The sequence below is a fragment of the Musca vetustissima genome, unplaced genomic scaffold (assembly GCF_032173495.1).
Source record: "Musca vetustissima isolate MV318-11 ecotype Yass unplaced genomic scaffold, APGP_CSIRO_Mvet_v1 utg184911, whole genome shotgun sequence".
NCBI classification, from domain to species: Eukaryota; Metazoa; Arthropoda; class Insecta; order Diptera; family Muscidae; genus Musca; species Musca vetustissima.
Genome location: NW_026885730.1, coordinates 36,311 through 54,107, shown reverse-complemented (window position 1 = coordinate 54,107; position 17,797 = coordinate 36,311). Strand labels below are relative to the sequence as shown.

The 17,797-nt window shown below is 35.7% G+C and overlaps 8 non-coding genes across 8 annotated transcripts; 5 read left to right on the top strand and 3 right to left on the bottom strand.

The window, feature by feature from the left end:
* Window positions 1-2,577: 2,577 nt before the first annotated feature.
* On the top strand, window positions 2,578-2,649 carry Trnae-uuc (transfer RNA glutamic acid (anticodon UUC)). Its single transcript has one exon. It is a non-coding gene; the product is annotated as a tRNA-Glu (tRNA).
* Window positions 2,650-3,444: 795 nt separating this feature from the next.
* On the top strand, window positions 3,445-3,516 carry Trnae-uuc (transfer RNA glutamic acid (anticodon UUC)). Its single transcript has one exon. It is a non-coding gene; the product is annotated as a tRNA-Glu (tRNA).
* Window positions 3,517-5,493: 1,977 nt separating this feature from the next.
* On the top strand, window positions 5,494-5,565 carry Trnae-uuc (transfer RNA glutamic acid (anticodon UUC)). The gene has a single exon. It is a non-coding gene; the product is annotated as a tRNA-Glu (tRNA).
* Window positions 5,566-5,934: 369 nt separating this feature from the next.
* Trnae-uuc (transfer RNA glutamic acid (anticodon UUC)) lies at window positions 5,935-6,006 on the bottom strand. Its single transcript has one exon. It is a non-coding gene; the product is annotated as a tRNA-Glu (tRNA).
* A 391-nt stretch (window positions 6,007-6,397) lies between these two features.
* Trnae-uuc (transfer RNA glutamic acid (anticodon UUC)) lies at window positions 6,398-6,469 on the bottom strand. Its single transcript has one exon. It is a non-coding gene; the product is annotated as a tRNA-Glu (tRNA).
* Window positions 6,470-9,976: 3,507 nt separating this feature from the next.
* Trnae-uuc (transfer RNA glutamic acid (anticodon UUC)) lies at window positions 9,977-10,048 on the bottom strand. The gene has a single exon. It is a non-coding gene; the product is annotated as a tRNA-Glu (tRNA).
* A 3,505-nt stretch (window positions 10,049-13,553) lies between these two features.
* Window positions 13,554-13,625, top strand: Trnae-uuc (transfer RNA glutamic acid (anticodon UUC)). Its single transcript has one exon. It is a non-coding gene; the product is annotated as a tRNA-Glu (tRNA).
* A 411-nt stretch (window positions 13,626-14,036) lies between these two features.
* Trnae-uuc (transfer RNA glutamic acid (anticodon UUC)) lies at window positions 14,037-14,108 on the top strand. The gene has a single exon. It is a non-coding gene; the product is annotated as a tRNA-Glu (tRNA).
* Window positions 14,109-17,797: the final 3,689 nt, after the last annotated feature.

Here is a 17,797-nt window from a genome sequence, read left to right as displayed (position 1 = left end):
AGTAGGCATTCCTGTTTACCATTTTTACTCGACCAAATTTCTCGAGTAAATAGTTTACAAAGAGAACGCCATTTGGTTTTGTGCTCTCTTAAATTTGAGTCAATGTTTTACCAGTTTTGTGGGTTGAGGAACGGTTTTCGAGTAAAAAGTTGCAAAACATGTAAAATGAGTAGATTTTTTTAGGTTCTGGAACGGAACTATAGTGTTCGATTCATGAAATTTTGAATTAGTTTTGGAAAAAAGTACTACAAGAGTACGAAAGCTAATAAATGTTACCAAAATTAGAGAGTGCAAATGGAACTTTGAAACTATAAAAGATAGAAACTTAATCTGCAATTTCAATTTGGGGAATTTTCCATAAAATGGAAGATTATCTGTTGGGCTGTGGAAAATTCAATTGAATGGACTCGGAATTGATTGGAATGATCCATACTAGTAGCACATTTGGAGAAAGTGTGATCACAACTGAAAATCAGCAATATATCAATGCAGGTCACTCACAACCGGCCTTTAAACACATCCTCAGTTTTTTTTCGGAAATAGCGAAGTATATAAGGTCTTTCGAATATATGATTTTTCCTAAACTCCCTTATATGGAAATCACATTGGGTTAGTATCAGGGAATTTTTTCGGCAATATACCAACACCTCTAGGGGTTTTTAGGGGTATCTAGAAAAAAAAAAAAAATATATTCCCTTCTTGTATTCCGGAAAAGATGAAAAATAAAAAAAGCAGACTGTAGGCAATGGAAATAATTTTTCGGCTTCTGTTCATCGAATGCGGAGAAGCAGATCAAATTATTGAAAGAGCGGAATTATTTCAAACCGCCAAAATTCGAAAACTAGCTTAAGATGGCCTTTGTCGTTATTCACGGTTTTATCATATCGATTTTTTTTATATTATTATGAACCTAGAGCAATTGAGGGTATACAAAGTAAAACCTCTATAAAGTTTGATCGGGCCGAAACTTGTGTACCCTTCACCACGAGATGGACGTTTCAAAATATCTTAAATCGATCGGAAATTTTATACAAATGCTATGCCTATGTAAATTGCTGCCAGCATAAATGCCAAACTACAGACTCTTTGGATCGTAAATAGGGCTAGAACCTTGAACATACCGAAAATAACGATTGGTCATTGTATGAAGGATATGTAGAAACATGGACTTATATTGAATGTGTTCTGGAAAGAAGTTGTTTGCCTACCAAGACCCCTGAATACCACTTCGCTATGTTAAAATATTGTCACATCGTTTGGAAAATGGACCGAGGACGGGTTGGACCTTTATATGCAGTCTATAACCAAAGATCCCTAAACTGGGACCGATATTGATAATTTTTAATAGGAATATTTTGCACCCAATGATAACGAAAATATATCCAATTAGTATTGGAAATACCGAAGTTTCTGGGCACACAATACCAACTTCGTCACTGAAACTTGGCCCAATTTTTTATTAATTTTGATAATGAGATTTCGAACTACCCGAAACACCGAAAGTTTGGAGGTACCATCAAAGAATATTGATAATTTCTTGTAAGAAGAACAATAAAATTTCCTAATATTAAACTACAACCAATTCGGATGAATAACGTGCCAAAAATACATAATATTGGGAGGGTACCATTATATAGGGGCTACCCCAAATCTTGGACCAATATGGATATTGATGAGATTTTCTACAGAATTAAAATCCAACATACTAAATTACTCAAAAAATACCGAAATTTATTAGATATCGTTATTTGGGACCTAGAGTTTATAAGGACAATTATTCGAATCTCATACAAATTAATGGGTTTTGATAATAAAAGTCTAAAATACCTAGATCTGCATTCGATTCAAAGTAATTAATATCCAGATCTAGGACGTTTGAAATATACAAAATCGGAACTGCACGAAATTTTTAAAAAATTCCACACAAAAGTTTAATTTCATGCGCTAAATGCTGGACCATCATCATCAGCACCCCAATGCATCTTCTCTAACCAGATCACCACTTACAATTTCTTGATGTTCGGTTCCTAGTCGTGGGCTCCAGGTTGGCCAGAAAAAGAGTCAAAAATAAAATTTTTTACCTTTGACCCCCAAACTATTAACACATATTTAGTGGCCAGAATCGGACCAAAATGCAGAACTATTCATTTCGATTGGTCCTGTTGCCTGTACTTTGATTAGAAATAATAATTGACAGATCGAACGTTACATAACTAGATTGATTTAGCTAGTTAGAGATATAATGATGACTATACTCTCAAGAATAGTTTACTTTGTGCGGTCTCTGATGATAATTTCAAATTATTGCAAACGGTTTTACAAAAATTATATTTTCTTCGTCTATGGCTCAGTTCTGGATAAATTCGATTAAAGTATTTAACCTTGCCCAATTATTTTATATCAACGGTAAGTTGGCATCACTGTTCGTTAGCAATTAGACACACATGGACGTCAGACTACTGAAGGTCGGCTTTAATCAATGGCTTGACTCATACTTGAGATTTTATTCTTAAGTGTCGTTAGTGGGAAGATACAATAAAATATACAAAATTACTATTTGACAAACTGGTTGGCGTGTCCCATATGGTCTAGTGGCTAGGATATCTGGCTTTCACCCAGAAGGCCCGGGTTCGATTCCCGGTATGGGAAGTGTTTTTTTTTTCTTTAAGACTACTATTTTAATTTTAATAACACATTTTTCATTCTACATCTAAAATTAATAGTTCGTCATTCTCTATATTATTGTACCATGACAAAACTATTGTACCCCTGAGTCTTAAATGATAACCACCATTATCATAGTTCCACTAAAAATTCTGTATAATGATGATGACATCGATGTTAATCACATATATTTATTTTTTTCATACTTTTTGCGAAAACTGGAAAATTATTGGTTGTCGACCATGGCTGTTGTTATGCACTAATATTGATGACATACATGCCTACATTGGCGAAAATTGCATTCCATAAATGAAACAGAACGAACCTTTTGTGTTGCCACCATCAACCACTACTAACAAGTCCACAAGTTGACTACTCATCCATCCATCCATCCGTCACTGACTCGTTCACTTGACCAGTAAGCCAAATAGAATATAATTTACCATGTATGTTAAGATCTATGTATGAACATTTTACATTGTTGGCGTTGCAAAGAAGTTAGAAATCGTTCAAACCGAACTGGAACAATGAAGGGGAATTCTGTATCAATATGTTGTTGTTGTTATAATTTGTAAAGCATATTGGATGAGCTAGCTATTATATATGGGCGATTAAATGTCTTACGTTTATGGGGGGACACGAAGAATATGTATATAATTTGGGGGTCTGCTGGTTCCTGTCCTGCAAAACTGGATTTATTTTAAATTTAGTTTGGTATTATATCTTAAAGCTAAACTTGGCCATAGTTGTATGTATTGCCAAGAAACCGTTATTTGTATATCCCATATGGTCTAGTGGCTAGGATATCTGGCTTTCACCCAGAAGGCCCGGGTTCGATTCCCGGTATGGGAAATTGTTTTTTTTTTGCTGGTCGATATTTTTATACCCTACACAACTATGTTGTCAGGGTATTATAGCTTTGTGCAGCCCCAAAAGTTTGTAACACCGCAAAATATTGGTCCTAGACCTACCTTTAAGTATACCGATCGTCAAATCTCGACTAGCTGAGTCGATTTAGACATGTATGTCCGTCCGTCCATTACAATTTGTAAACACGATACAGGCCACAGTTATGGACCAATCTTCATGAAACTTTGCATGTAGAATGGCTTCGGGCCAATGGAGACCCCTATTGTTTTTGGAAAAGGTCGGTTAATATTTAGGGGATGGAATGGACCAAAAACTTTATTTTTGTCTTATATTCTGGTCGCTCCAGAGGCCCAAACACCGCGAATTTTTGCATGGAGAAGCGGATAGGGCCAAAGAATAAGCATGTCTATTTTGATAAAGATCGGTCAATATTTAGCGGGTCAAAATTTGTATTCTATGGCGTATATATTTTTGCCCCTGAAGGACCTAGACCCGAGAAGTTGATAGCATGTTCAAGGGGAGTGGTTGACCTTTAAATTGATACCAATTATATGGTCGTATGTACTCAGATGTGGGAGTTACACTTAAATATTTACAGGTGCCTACATATTCATATATGTATGTTATTTAGTAAATCATTACCACACTAGGGGGGCGAAAATATAGCGCTGATCGCTTTGAAATTTTCCATGAGGTTCCAGTTATGGCCGGGATGAAGTGTACCGAAAAGTAATATTTCTTGACCATTAGTCAGGTTTCAAGAGGGTGCAAATGATGCAAAGTTAGATTTTCGTGGAAGTTGTGTAGGGTATCATATGGTCGGCCACGTCCGACTATACTGCTCCGCTCACTGGTTTATTAATCTCGAGTGGAAATTCTTTTAGAAAGTTACATATAAAGTTAAGTTGTATAAACTGATTCTTTAAGGAATAACATTTAATCAGACAAGACAGACTATTGTCGAAATCCCTTAAGGTATTGGTTTTTTGGGGACCATTCTCGAACTAGCAGGCTTGTGGGAGCGGTGGAATAAATGATGGCTACCAATGTCGTAATATGTTGGTGGTAATTTTTACTTTTTATCTGCGTTCAGTCATTGTTCCATTGTAGAGAGCCTGCAGCTAGAAGTTCTAATGATAGTAGCTTTGGCTAGATGGGAAGCTATGCAGAGGCTATAGCTCGAACTCGTTGCAGTTCTCCTGGTAATAGCTTCGCCTACGAACCTGACCGAAAGTTTCGGTAGCATGGGTGTCATAGCCCTTGATGCGCGGATCTAGCCTGAAAGTTGATGTTGGTCTTTCGGGGAGTATCATGCTGGAGGTGGTTTTTAACCATATCGCGGGTAGAGTCTCGGCTCAGTGTGGAGTTGTATTACAACCAGGTGCCTGACCCACAGAAAGGCAGAAGTTTTAGATGGGCTTCACCTCCTCATCCAAGGAGGTGATCACGTCCAAATACGTGTGATCGATTGGTACCTACACTTTGGTGTGGGCTTTTGGTTGACGCTTTGTATTAACTGGTGTTTACAGCACCGTGGGGTAAGACCGCACTTCCCTCGTAATCTAGGTATCTCTGATCGCTATAAGCGATATTAAATAAACAACAAAAATTTTTGCGGGCCTTTAGATACCATCGTTATAATCGATTTTTCGTTTAGAATGATGCCGTTATAAACGATTTCCACTGTATTTTCTTGGCACATATAATTAATTTTCCATTGGATTTTCCTTTTCTTGGCACATATAATTAATTTTCCATTGGATTTTCCTCAGATGCTGTTCGGTGCAATTTGATCATCTTGCTGTGACTGAAGGGCATACAATTAAATTATTGAATTTTTAAAATAACTAATTCGAGAATATTATGTGCTTTGCATTGAAAGAACAAAAATAATTTTATATATATTTCAGATAAAAATATTGATCCAATCGGTTATGCAATTACGACCTCATTGGTGTATCCCATATGGTCTAGTGGCTAGGATATCTGGCTTTCACCCAGAAGGCCCGGGTTCGATTCCCGGTATGGGAAATTGTTTTTAAAACTTTGGGATCGTTGGGAAGAAATAAAGCAGATTTTGAAAAAAAAACAAATGTTGTGTCTCATTTATATATAAATTGGGTATATATACCCATGGATTCGAAGGGGAGAAATATGCCATTATGAAATAATGATGAGAATATTTGGGTCTGCTGCAACATATTGGACACCTCGTTTGCATATAGACACTTGCATCGGATGTGCCCGGTCCATAAGTGCACCATATTCTCAAATATTTCAGGTTATTTGGTATATGAAGGTGACAATGGATTTTATATGACCTATACAACCCGACGCACCCAGCAACACAAATTCATACATTTATTTAATGATTTCACACATTATATTTCTAAAAACAATTTCCCATACCGGGAATCGAACCCGGGCCTTCTGGGTGAAAGCCAGATATCCTAGCCACTAGACCATATGGGATATACATAGATCTCCAATGTGGTACACCGAAAATATCTTTGCAGAATATTCACTATAATATATTTCCGGGGATATAATCTGAAAAATTGAGATTTGGATGCACAGAAATATTTATGGAAATTCATTACGAGTACAAGAAAAGGAATTCAGTTATAACAGGAAGTGATCAAAGAAAAGGTCTTCACAAAGGGAAGGGCACTCCACATTCGCCAGGTCTCACATAGTTGGAGGTTGATTTTTATTTTAATACGAGAAAATATAAAAACAGGGAAGATACTCTAGGGCTAAATGAAAAGAAAAGCCATAGACTATGAAAATAAAAGTCACAGATATTTTTGATGTCATTATAAAATCTCACTTATAGGTTGAATAATATATCGTAAAAAATACCTTCCCATACCGGGAATCGAACCCGGGCCTTCTGGGTGAAAGCCAGATATCCTAGCCACTAGACCATATGGGATATAAACAACAACTATAATTAAACAGATGCTGTTTATAGACATTTGCAAAAAAAATTCTTCAGTCCAGTTTCACTTTTCTGAAACATAAAATCCACTCCATTTTGTTTGAAAAATTCAACCGGGCACCCATAAGGGATATGAAAATCGGACTGGATTCAGATAACTAAAAATTCCAAATAACTGTCCCATCCATTAATTTAATGGGCTAGAACCTTAAAATATTTAGAACCTTTCGGGACCTTTCTAAATATGGATGTCTTCTACGATTTGAATCCGTTGATTCAAATTGTAGCCACTTTGCTTCGAAAATCCGGATAAGATTTTCAAAATATTTTAAATGGGGTGGGACAAATGTATTCTTAAAGATTGTGTGAAACGGATTTGGTCCAAAGACAAATGGGGTCTAAAAGCAATATTTCATCAGACATGAGCCATAAGGCTAAGGGTATTAAAAAACCAGTGAGCGGAGCAGTATAGTCGGACGGGGCCGACCATATGATACCCTACACAACATCCATGAAAATCTAACATTCTGGGGTTCTATATTCTGATCATGGCAATATTTCGCGATATTTCCACCCTCTTGACCGGCTAGAGGTCAACAAATATTACTAATATTGGCTACAGATTCTTCACGGTGGATTGTGTTGTGATATTTGGCTTTCAATTCGACTAAAAAAACACCAACAATTTAAGTTTTCGGTCTAATTCATCCCAAAATTAGTATCTGATCATTCGCGAAAATTATAGCCGTAGTAGTTGACCATACCTGGATCCTCATGGAAAATTTAAAAGCGATCAGCGCTATATTTCAGCCATCTAATGTGGTAATGGGCTACTGAATACTATATCAATACGTAAGCACCTGTAAATATTTAAGTGTATCTCCCACATCCGAGTATATACGACAATATAATTGGTATCAATTTAAAGGTCAACCACTCCTCTTGGATATACTATCAGCTTCTCGGGTCTATGCCCTTCAGGAGTAAACACATACGCCATGGAATACAAATTTTGTAATTTTTCACACAAAAGTCGGGGTCCATTTGACCCGCTAAATAATAACAGATCTTTATCGAAACATGCATGCTTATTCTCTGGCCCGATCCCCTTCTCCATGCAAAAATTCAAGGTGTTTGGGCCATAATTGTGGCCTCTGGAGCGACCAGAAAAACCGACAAAAATAAAGTTTTTGGTCCATTTCATCCCCTAAATATTAACCGATCTTTTCCAAAAACAATAGGGGTCTTCATTGGCCAGAACCTATCCTACATGCAAAATTTTGTGAAGATTGGTCCATAACTGTGGCCTGTATCGTGTTTACAAATTATAATGGACAGACGGACGGACGGACACACATGGCTAGATCGACTCAGCTAGTCGAGATATGACTATCGGTATACTAAAAGGTGGGTCTAGGACCAATATTTCGCGGCGTTACAAACATTTGGGGCTGCACAAAGCTATAATACCCTGACAACATAGTTGTGTAGGGTTTAAATATTCGCTTATAGGGGCCTTGGGGTCTAAAACCAATATTTCTATAAGGCACATTTTTGCCTTAGTCACAAGGCAAGGGGTATATATATGGCTTGTTTCAAAAAATATTCTGTGAAAAATCTTGAGGTCTAGAACCGATATTTCGATGAGACACATTTCTGTCTTAGCCATAAAAATGAGTCCATAGCAATCTTCGCTTATAGGGCTTTTGGAAAAATATTCTTTAAATAATCCACGCCTTTAGCTCTGTTAGTTGTTGAAAAAATACTCTGTAAAGAATCAACGCCTTTCGCAAAAAATCCCTTAAGGGAAAAAAAGTCCTTTTTTTGATGGCGGGCATGATAAATCCTCACTGGAACATCGGAATCCGAAAATTCCTCGTATGAACTAGGATTATTGATTTCGCTCTAAAATTAACAAAATGGCGGACCTTTGAAAAAATATTTTTGGAAAATCACCGATTTTTGACCAAAAACCAAGTTAAAAAATAAGGAAGATCTTCACCGATTGACTTTATAGTTCATACGATAGCTATACACTCACAGAGAAACATGTAAATAATTGGAATCGATTGGGTTATTAGTTTTTGAGTTATCGTGACCGCCATTCGCAAAAGAGAAAAACGCGTTTAAAGTTTGAGAAGCTCTTTAGCCGTCACTTGATGCTGACACAATAAATCGGCTATATCTTCAAGAGTTCTTGAGATTTTCACTTGAAATTTTGTAGGGACATTCTTGATTTAGTGTAGATTCGAATTAAATCAAACAAAATTTTACCCCGAGAATGGGGGGTCCCCTTAAGTTGGGGAATAGTACGGATAGATTTCTCGTAAAGTATCGATCAATTGATCAATTTTAGATTTATGCTCGTTGGAAGGGTGACATTTCGCAGTAAAAAATTATTTTGCGTTTTTTTGGTGCATTCAGTTGTGAGTTACAGGGTGTTAAAAATGGAAGCGGACAAAGAGAAAATTTGGTACATTTAATGCATCCGCCATACAGACTTGGCACCAGGCGATTATCATATTTTTCTTGTATTGCAAAATGTCTTTAATGATAAAATTGTGAAAATCGATTACTAGAGTTTTCTTTTGCAAATAGAGAGCATTATGAAGTTACCATAAAAATAGCAACAAATCATACAACAAAACGGTCCCATATCGGACATTCCGAAGCATGTTAAATAAAGTCCTTTAGTTCATATAAAATTAATGGATTTATTTTCCCCCTTTCAAAAAAAAAAAAAATCCATAAACAATTCTTTCGAAAAAATATCCTTAAATAATCCACGCTTTCGCAAAAATATCCTTAAATAATCCACGCTTTCGAAAAGATATCCTTAAATAATCCACGCTTTCGAAAAAAAATTCTTAAATAATCCACGCTTTCGAAAAAAAATCCTTAAATAATCCACGCTTTCGAAAAAAAATCCTTAAATAATCCACGCTTTCGAAAAAATATCCTTAAATAATCCACGCTTTCGAAAAAATATCCTTAAATAATCCACGCCTTTTGAAAAAATATCCTTAAATAATCCACGCCTTTCCAAAAAATATCCTTAAATAATCCACGCCTTTCGAAAAAATATCCTTAAATAATCCACGCCTTTCGAAAAAATATCCTTAAATAATCCACGCCTCTTGCATTGACAAGACTTTTAAAAAAATATTCATTAATGAATCTTTGATTCTGATAATCCCTTTAAAAACAAAGTTGTTTAAATAACCCACATCTATAGCTCCGATATTCCTATAAAAAACAAATATTCTTGAAATAAGCCCGGCCTATAACTGTGATGTCCCTTGAACGGTTTTTTAAAGCTTGTGGTAGTCCTTGAACAAATATTCTTTACTGTTCCTTGAAAAATCCACACTTGAAAGTGGTTTAGGTTCATGTTTTCTTATATTGAGGTATTTACGACTCACTTATAATTTCTATACTTTTTCATCCTTGAAAAAAAAGTATAATTTTTAATCCACGCTCTAAAATATCCATTAAAAAAGTTTCCCATACCGGGAATCGAACCCGGGCCTTCTGGGTGAAAGCCAGATATCCTAGCCACTAGACCATATGGGATATATAGTTATTGAAGTGGTGTACACAGCATCGAATATATTTCTTTCTGTAGCTCTGAGGAATCACAAATTTTTGTCGAAATTATAAAATAAATATAAATCAAAAACCAAATTAAATAATACCATTTATTTATTCCGTTCTAAATTCATTAATTACGAAATCATGTCGATATCGCGTTATTTTTTCATTCACATTCATCATCTTCTATTTTTCATACAATTATAATATTATGTGTGGAAATGCCCATAACAATAAATATTCCATATATTCTTTGCGAATCTCTTCTATAAATGTGTGTAGATAATTTCTTTGACATCATTATACGATGTGCCATAATGATGGAAGAGATCACAACATGCCATAGATTCTAGACGATACAAATACGCATGGCATAATAGCGAAGAACGGAGCTCCTCGAAAAAAAAAACAAAAACCCCCCAGCAATCATTGATTATATTATGTCAAAAACTGGAAAAAAAATTACGGCTGCCTCGGGGCTAAAGCAATATCATTACCAAAGTCATAAGGCCATGTTCGCACCATAAATAAAAATAAAGAAAATTGTTGGGTTTTCAATAAAAAATGCAGACAAAAAAAAACAAACATGGTATGGTACATATGTGTGTATGTACATACATTTATGTCAAAATAATTTCGTGTTTTTGCATGCTAATCAAATGAAATTGAAAGTTTTTTTTTAAGATTTTTCAACAGAATTCTTTCCAAAATTCCCCAAAAAATTTCCATTTTAAAATGTCTATGAAAAATTTGGGCCAATATCCTATTTAGGTGTTCTATTTATCCAGTTTAGTTTTTCATACATACATACATGTACGAAGTAGCCTGACAACTAACTTTTAATCGATGGACGGACAATCGAATACTAGTTGCTAGACTATCACTCCTTAAAATCAAAACAAATCTATGGCTAAAAGGCAGACACAAACACACAGCAGCTAAGAAATATTGTACAATGCCGGCTTGGCCATAAACTCACTTGTAAACATGGCTTCAATGTCTTGGTCCCGCAGCAAGCCAAACAAACGCCAGCAAACATTAATAAACCTGAAGTGGTGTTGTTGTTTTGTTGTGAAGAACCGGTTCAGAGTATTATTTTGTTTAATGATGGGTATTCATTGTGAAGAAGTTTTAATTTAAAATTGTGAAGTTAAAAAATAGATTTTATGGGAATTTTTGTTATTTTCGAATTATACCGCCTGGAAATCGCATATTCACCACAGAAATCCATCCATAAATTGGGCTTTGAAGTATAAACGTAAACGTTCGAACATACCGAACTCTTTCCGGAGGGTCTGCAACTCTGGAAGGAGGGTCTGCATATATGGAAGGAGGATATCCATACATCCTTAACCATTAATTCCACATTCTTGCAAGCTTTTAGAAAATCAAATCAGAACATTCAAAACTTTTGAAATCGAAGGAATGGGTATATGGGGGATTAACCGAACTATAGATCTAAATTGATATTGTTTTGCGAGAAACCGAAATTGCGGTTTTTACAAACTTCGTTTGAAAAGTTTGGCTGTTATATTGAAAATGCCTAGAATAGAAAAGTGTGTTATATGGAGGCAATGTCAAAACGTGGTCCTATTGTCAAATTTTGCCGCCACTTCCTTTAATAACACTACTACTTTGGTTAATAAAAAATAATATCAATCCCGATGTCCTACACGGAGTAGGTCCTCTTCTTTTGACAAGCTATAACCTATTCCGGCCATTATATTTTTATACCCTTCACCACACTGTGGTACAGGGTATTATGTCTTTGTGCATATGTTTGTAACAGGCATACGGAATCGAGATAGACCCATGGTCCCTTTTGAGAATATGCATAGAATCACTTTCTGAGTCGATTTATGCATGTCCGTCCGTCTGTCTGTTGATGTTAAATTGTAAACAAAGTACAGGTCGCATTTATGATCCGATTAGGATGAAATTTGGCACAGCTCACTTATTTGGCCCAAGGACGAACCCTATTGAAATTGGGAAAAATCGGTTCAGATTTAGATATAGCTCCCATATATATTTTCGTCCGATTTAAGGTAAATGGTGTACCAAAGTACCTATATATCTTTCGATTTTTACGAAATTTGGTATAGCCTACTGAATTAGGTCTAAAATGATGTGTGCCAAGTTTCGTGAAAATCGGTTCAGATTTAGATATAGCTTCCATATATAGTTTGACCGATTTTAGGTTAATGGTGTACCAAAGTCCCTATATATCTTTCGATTTGCACGAAATTTGATATAGCCTACTGAATTAGTTCTAGTATGATGTGTGCTAAGTTTCGTGAAAATCGGTTCAGATTTAGATATAGCTCCGATATATATTTTCGGCCGATTTTAGGTATATGGTGCACCAAAGTCCCTAAAAATCATTCAATTTGCCCGAACTTTGGCATAGCGTATTGAATTAAGTCTAGAATGATGTGTGCTAAGGTTCGTGAAAATCGGTTCAGATTTAGATATAGTTTCCATATATAGTTTCGACCGATTTTATACAAATGGTGGGCCAAAGTCCATGAAAATCATTCGGTTTGCACAGATATAGATATATCGTAGCTTCCATATATTAATGAGTGTCTGATTGTGATTAAATGTTAAATAGTGCAGCATACTGAATAACGTGTGTCAAGTTTGTTTTAAATCGATTTACAGAAATCTGTCTCACTGTGCGCAGACGGCTCTAAACTTATCCAAATGAAATTAAATTTAGCATAGGTTCCAGAAAGACATAAAAATTACATATTTAAGTTCGTTCAATTTTATGTCAAAATTTCATCAAAAAGGTGACGTCTTTTCGGATACAAATGTAGAATATACCCAAAGTGGAGAATGGTATCATATAGTCGGCCCAGTCCGACTTTACTACTTTCCTTACTGGTTAATCGTATAAATGACGATTTTCTTAATTTCAATTTAAGAATCCATCCCATATGGTCTAGTGGCTAGGATATCTGCCTTAAGGCGCAAATCTCCCTTGTATTCTGAATTTCCGCCTTACGTATTTAATCGTTTTTATGACCTTCTAGTCATCTCATGATGTACTCGTAACTATTTTACTTCAGAAGTCATTCCATACGGTCTCAATATTAGTGAATGCGCAAACATTTTATTTCCATTCGTATGGATGTCTTATATAAATTAATTATAAGAAAACAATAAACGTGAGCGATCGGACTTTGTTGTGTGGGTTTTGGTGATGGAATATTTATTTCCAAATCCCTTCCAGTGGCATTTTCATTCAATAACAAATATCTGTGACAAAATTAAATCGAATATATCTGATTAGTAGACCTTGATTTTCTATATATTCACGGATAAAAAAATCATTTGGCCACCCCTTCAACTCTAAGTAGTGAAACGAGCTTTATATATCGGTAAATTATTTACAAAATTAATCGCTTCTTTATACATTTTTTGTATTTGATAATTATATATATTATATGAAATTGTTATTTCTTAATTTATGTTTAAGAATCCATCCCATATGGTCTAGTGGCTAGGATATCTGGCTTTCACCCAGAAGGCCCGGGTTCGATTCCCGGTATGGGAAGCTGTTTTTTAATTGAAAATTTAAGAAAATTAAGAGATTCCAGATTCCGTGTTATATGTTGAAATATTTCCAGCTTGAATGGTTCGGAAGCTGTTTCACGGCACAGCAACATATATATCCCGATATATCTATATTCTAATCTATAATTATGCTATACCAACATCTTTGTGAGTCAGAGAATCGAATGCACAATGTGAGAACAGTTTTTGGAAGTGATCAAATACATCATAACTACAAACTTGGGTTTATATTTAATTGGATAATTTGCATTTCCTCAAGTATTTTGTTAATGTATAAATTTCACATTGTATGGTCTAGCAGCTAGGGACTCAGGGTAGTTTAATTCGGGGTATTTAAATTAATTTAGTGCATTATGAATGTCAATTGCCTTCATTTTTATTTACGAATCCATCCCATATGGTCTAGTGGCTAGGATATCTGGCTTTCACCCAGAAGGCCCGGGTTCGATTCCCGGTATGGGAAGTTTTTTTTTATAAAATAAATTTTAACCTTTTCAGACCCAGCATCAATTATGCGATCTGATTATTTTTAAGAAAAAACTATAGTATAAACATGTCTGTGAGACTGTTAATTATTAATTTTTGTTGGTTTTGTATTGCTTTGGAAAACCAAGAGTCGCCCTGATGGTCCCATTTTGTCTATGGTTACAAAAATTTGCAGAGGTGTTGAGGAATCGCTAAATAAAATAATTAAAAATATGGACAGATTTAAAGTCGTCTGCGTACCATGAGACAAATTTATGGAAAATTATTTATAGGAATATTGATACACACTATTCGGTACTCCGCACTGTTAAAAATTTAATTTGAATCAGACACCCTGCATTTGTACCAATTTCAACAAAACGCAATAACGTCATTCAAATCTCAATTTTATACGATGTGCAAAATTTTGTGTTAATCGGACAAACATTAGGATTTTGGTGCACCATTTATGTAAAATAGGACGATTATATGTATGTATATGTGGGAGCTATATCGAAATCTTAACCACACATCATTCTAGACTCAATTCAGTACGCCAAACCAAATTTCGTGCAAATCGAAAGGTATATAGGGACTTTGGTGCACCATTTACATTAAATCGGACGAAAATATACATGTGGGCTTAATCTAAATCTGAACCGATTGCCATGAAATCTAACGCATATCACTCTAGACGTAATTTAGTACGCTACGCCAAATTTCGTGCAAATCGAAAGGTATATAGGGGCTTTGGTACACCATTTATATAAAATCGGACGAAAATATATATGGGAGCTATATCTAAATCTGAACCGATTTTCATGGAACTTAACACAAATCATTCTAGACTTAATTCTAGGCGCTACACCATATTTCGTGTGAATCGAAAGACATAAAGGGACTTTGGTGCGCCATTCACCTTAAATCGGACGAAAATACATATGGGAGCTATATATAAATCTGAACCGATTTTCACCAGTTTTCGTCCTTGGAACAAATAAATGAGATGTACCAAATTTGATTCAAATCGGATTATAAATGCGACCTGTACTGTGTTTACAATTTAACATCAACAGACGGACGGACATCCATAAATCGACTCTATGTATATTCTCAAAAGGAATCATGTGTCTATTTCGTTTCCTTTTGCCTGTTACAAACATATGCACAAAGACATAATACCCTGTACCACAGTGTGGTGAAGGGTATAAAAAGCGTTAAATTCAGCCGGGCCTTTGGGTACCCTCCACCATAGGTAAGATTATATGGGGCAAGGTCTAAATACGGGCTGCTATATTGCATTTTCGAACCTAACGTTCTAGTTTTTGATATCCTCTGGCGGTAGAATGATTACAACATATGGCTAATTCGGCAAAATCGTCTTACTTTCGAAAATTAGGAGGTAGCCTACATGAGAAGATGGACCCATATAAGAATCCCAAATTGTTTATAGTGGAGGGTATAAAAATGTCCCCAAAACCCCCAGAGTATCCAATATTCTGGTAATTTTGGGTAATTTTTATACCCTACACAACTATGTTGTCAGGGTATTATAGCTTTGTGCAGCCCCAAAAGTTTGTAACGCCGCGAAATATTGGTCCTAGACCCACCTTTAAGTATACCGATCGTCATATCTCGACTAGTTGAGTCGATCTAGACATGTGTGTCCGTCCGTCCGTCCGTCCGTCCGTCTGTCCATTATAATTTGTAAACACGATACAGGCCACAGTTATGGACCAATCTTTACGAAATTTTGCATGTAGGATGGGTTCTGGCCAATGAAGACCCCTATTGTTGAAGATCGGTTAATATTTAGGTGATGAAATGGACCAAATACTAAATTTTTGTCGGTTTTTCTGGTCGCTCCAGAGGCCGCAGTTATGGTCCGAACATCGTGAAATTTTACATGGAGAAGGAGATCGGGCCTAAGAATAAGCATGCCAGTTTTGATAAAGATCGGTCAATATTTATCAGGTCAAATGGACCCTGACTTTTGTGTGAAAAATTACAAATTTTTTATTCTGGGGCGTATATACTTGCTCCTGAAGGACATATACTCGAGATGTTGATAGTATGTCCAAGATGAGTTGTTGACCTTCAAATTGATACCAATTATATGGCGGGAGTTATACGTAATTAATTAAAGGTGACTATGTGCATATTATTACTATTACTCCATTAGAGGACGGAAATCTCGCGCTGATCGCTTTGGAATTGTACATGAAGTTCCGATTATGGTCAAGGACGATGCTTATAAATTTCGGTGAAGTTGAGATTTCATTCAGGGCGTACAATGAACCGAAAACTTTAATTTTGCCAGATTTTCTAGTCGCTCTAGAGGCAATTATTATATACAGAACATCACATATTTTACAAGGTGAAGGGGATCTGACCAAATACTTAGAGTGGTTGTTTAGATGATGATCGGTCAATTTTCCGAGTGTCAAATCAACCAAAACCTAAAGTGAGCAATTGTTTATTGTATGGCGCAAAAATTCACTTCAAGAAAAAACATTTTGGAAAATATGCAAGACTTAGAAAGAGGAATTGTTGATCTGTAATCGGTAAAAATGTCACTAAATATTGCCCAGGCTTTTCGTAGTAGTTGTGTAGGGTATCATATGGTCGGCCCCGTCCGACTATACTGCTCCGCTCACTGGTTTTAAATTCCATATATGTTCCATCATATTAATCGAAAATCTGCCTAAAACTGTTCAAAATACGTCCACATATTGGAATAGTTTTCATAAAACGATTCTGTGGGATTTTAAATGCTTTCGACTAAATATTTAAGTAAAGTTGGTCAAATTTCCCCCATCTCCTCATCCAAACCTTAAACTTCTCCTATTTACATTTCTTCTTTGTTCTACTTCGAGTATTCGGTTCGTATTCTCCCAACAGGTAACAGGCCTTCACCAGCAGTCAATGCAACAATAATCACAGCAGCCATCGTCGGTCGTCGCAACCATATAAAGTTTTTGTTACCATTTTCAGCTCTCATCGTCTCAAACGAACGGATGATAGAAATCAGTCTTCAGTTGAGACTTAAAGTAAACACACCACACAACGGTTAGTTGGCGCCCGATGTTGAGCGCTTCTTTGTTAAGCTTTACGTACAACAAACGCGGCTACGAAGCAAAAAGAAAGAAAAACGGGCAAACCGCTAGTGATCGGGAGAGTTAGAAAACTTTAATTTCTACGAAATGGAAAACACGATCTGAGCATTGTTACCAAAAAAACAAAGCAGAGTGCGACATACGGACGACAAACGTAAAGCAATCGGGTGGCCTTTAACGTAACGACAGCGGCGACGGATTTGAACGATTTATCACCACACACACAAGTCGAGTAGAGTTTGCTTGCGGTCGGGTCTGGAGAGTGTTAAAACAAGTCGTGTGCAATTTATATGTTTGATCGTTAAGAATGTAAACAATGGTAATTGTTTGAAAATCTTCATAAATTTTGAAAGTCCGGGTTTTGGTTTTTAAAGAATAAATTGAAGTGTGGATTAAGAAAAAATTAAATAAAGAAATATGTGAAAACCGATAGTTTTCGGAATTGTTATGTTAATGATTTGGAAATTATTTGCTTTTGATTGAAATTAAGTGAGCAATAATAACAAGAAGAAGAATAAGTTACTAAAAAATGTTGAAGAAGAAGAATAAAAAAGTGAATAAAAAATTTTAA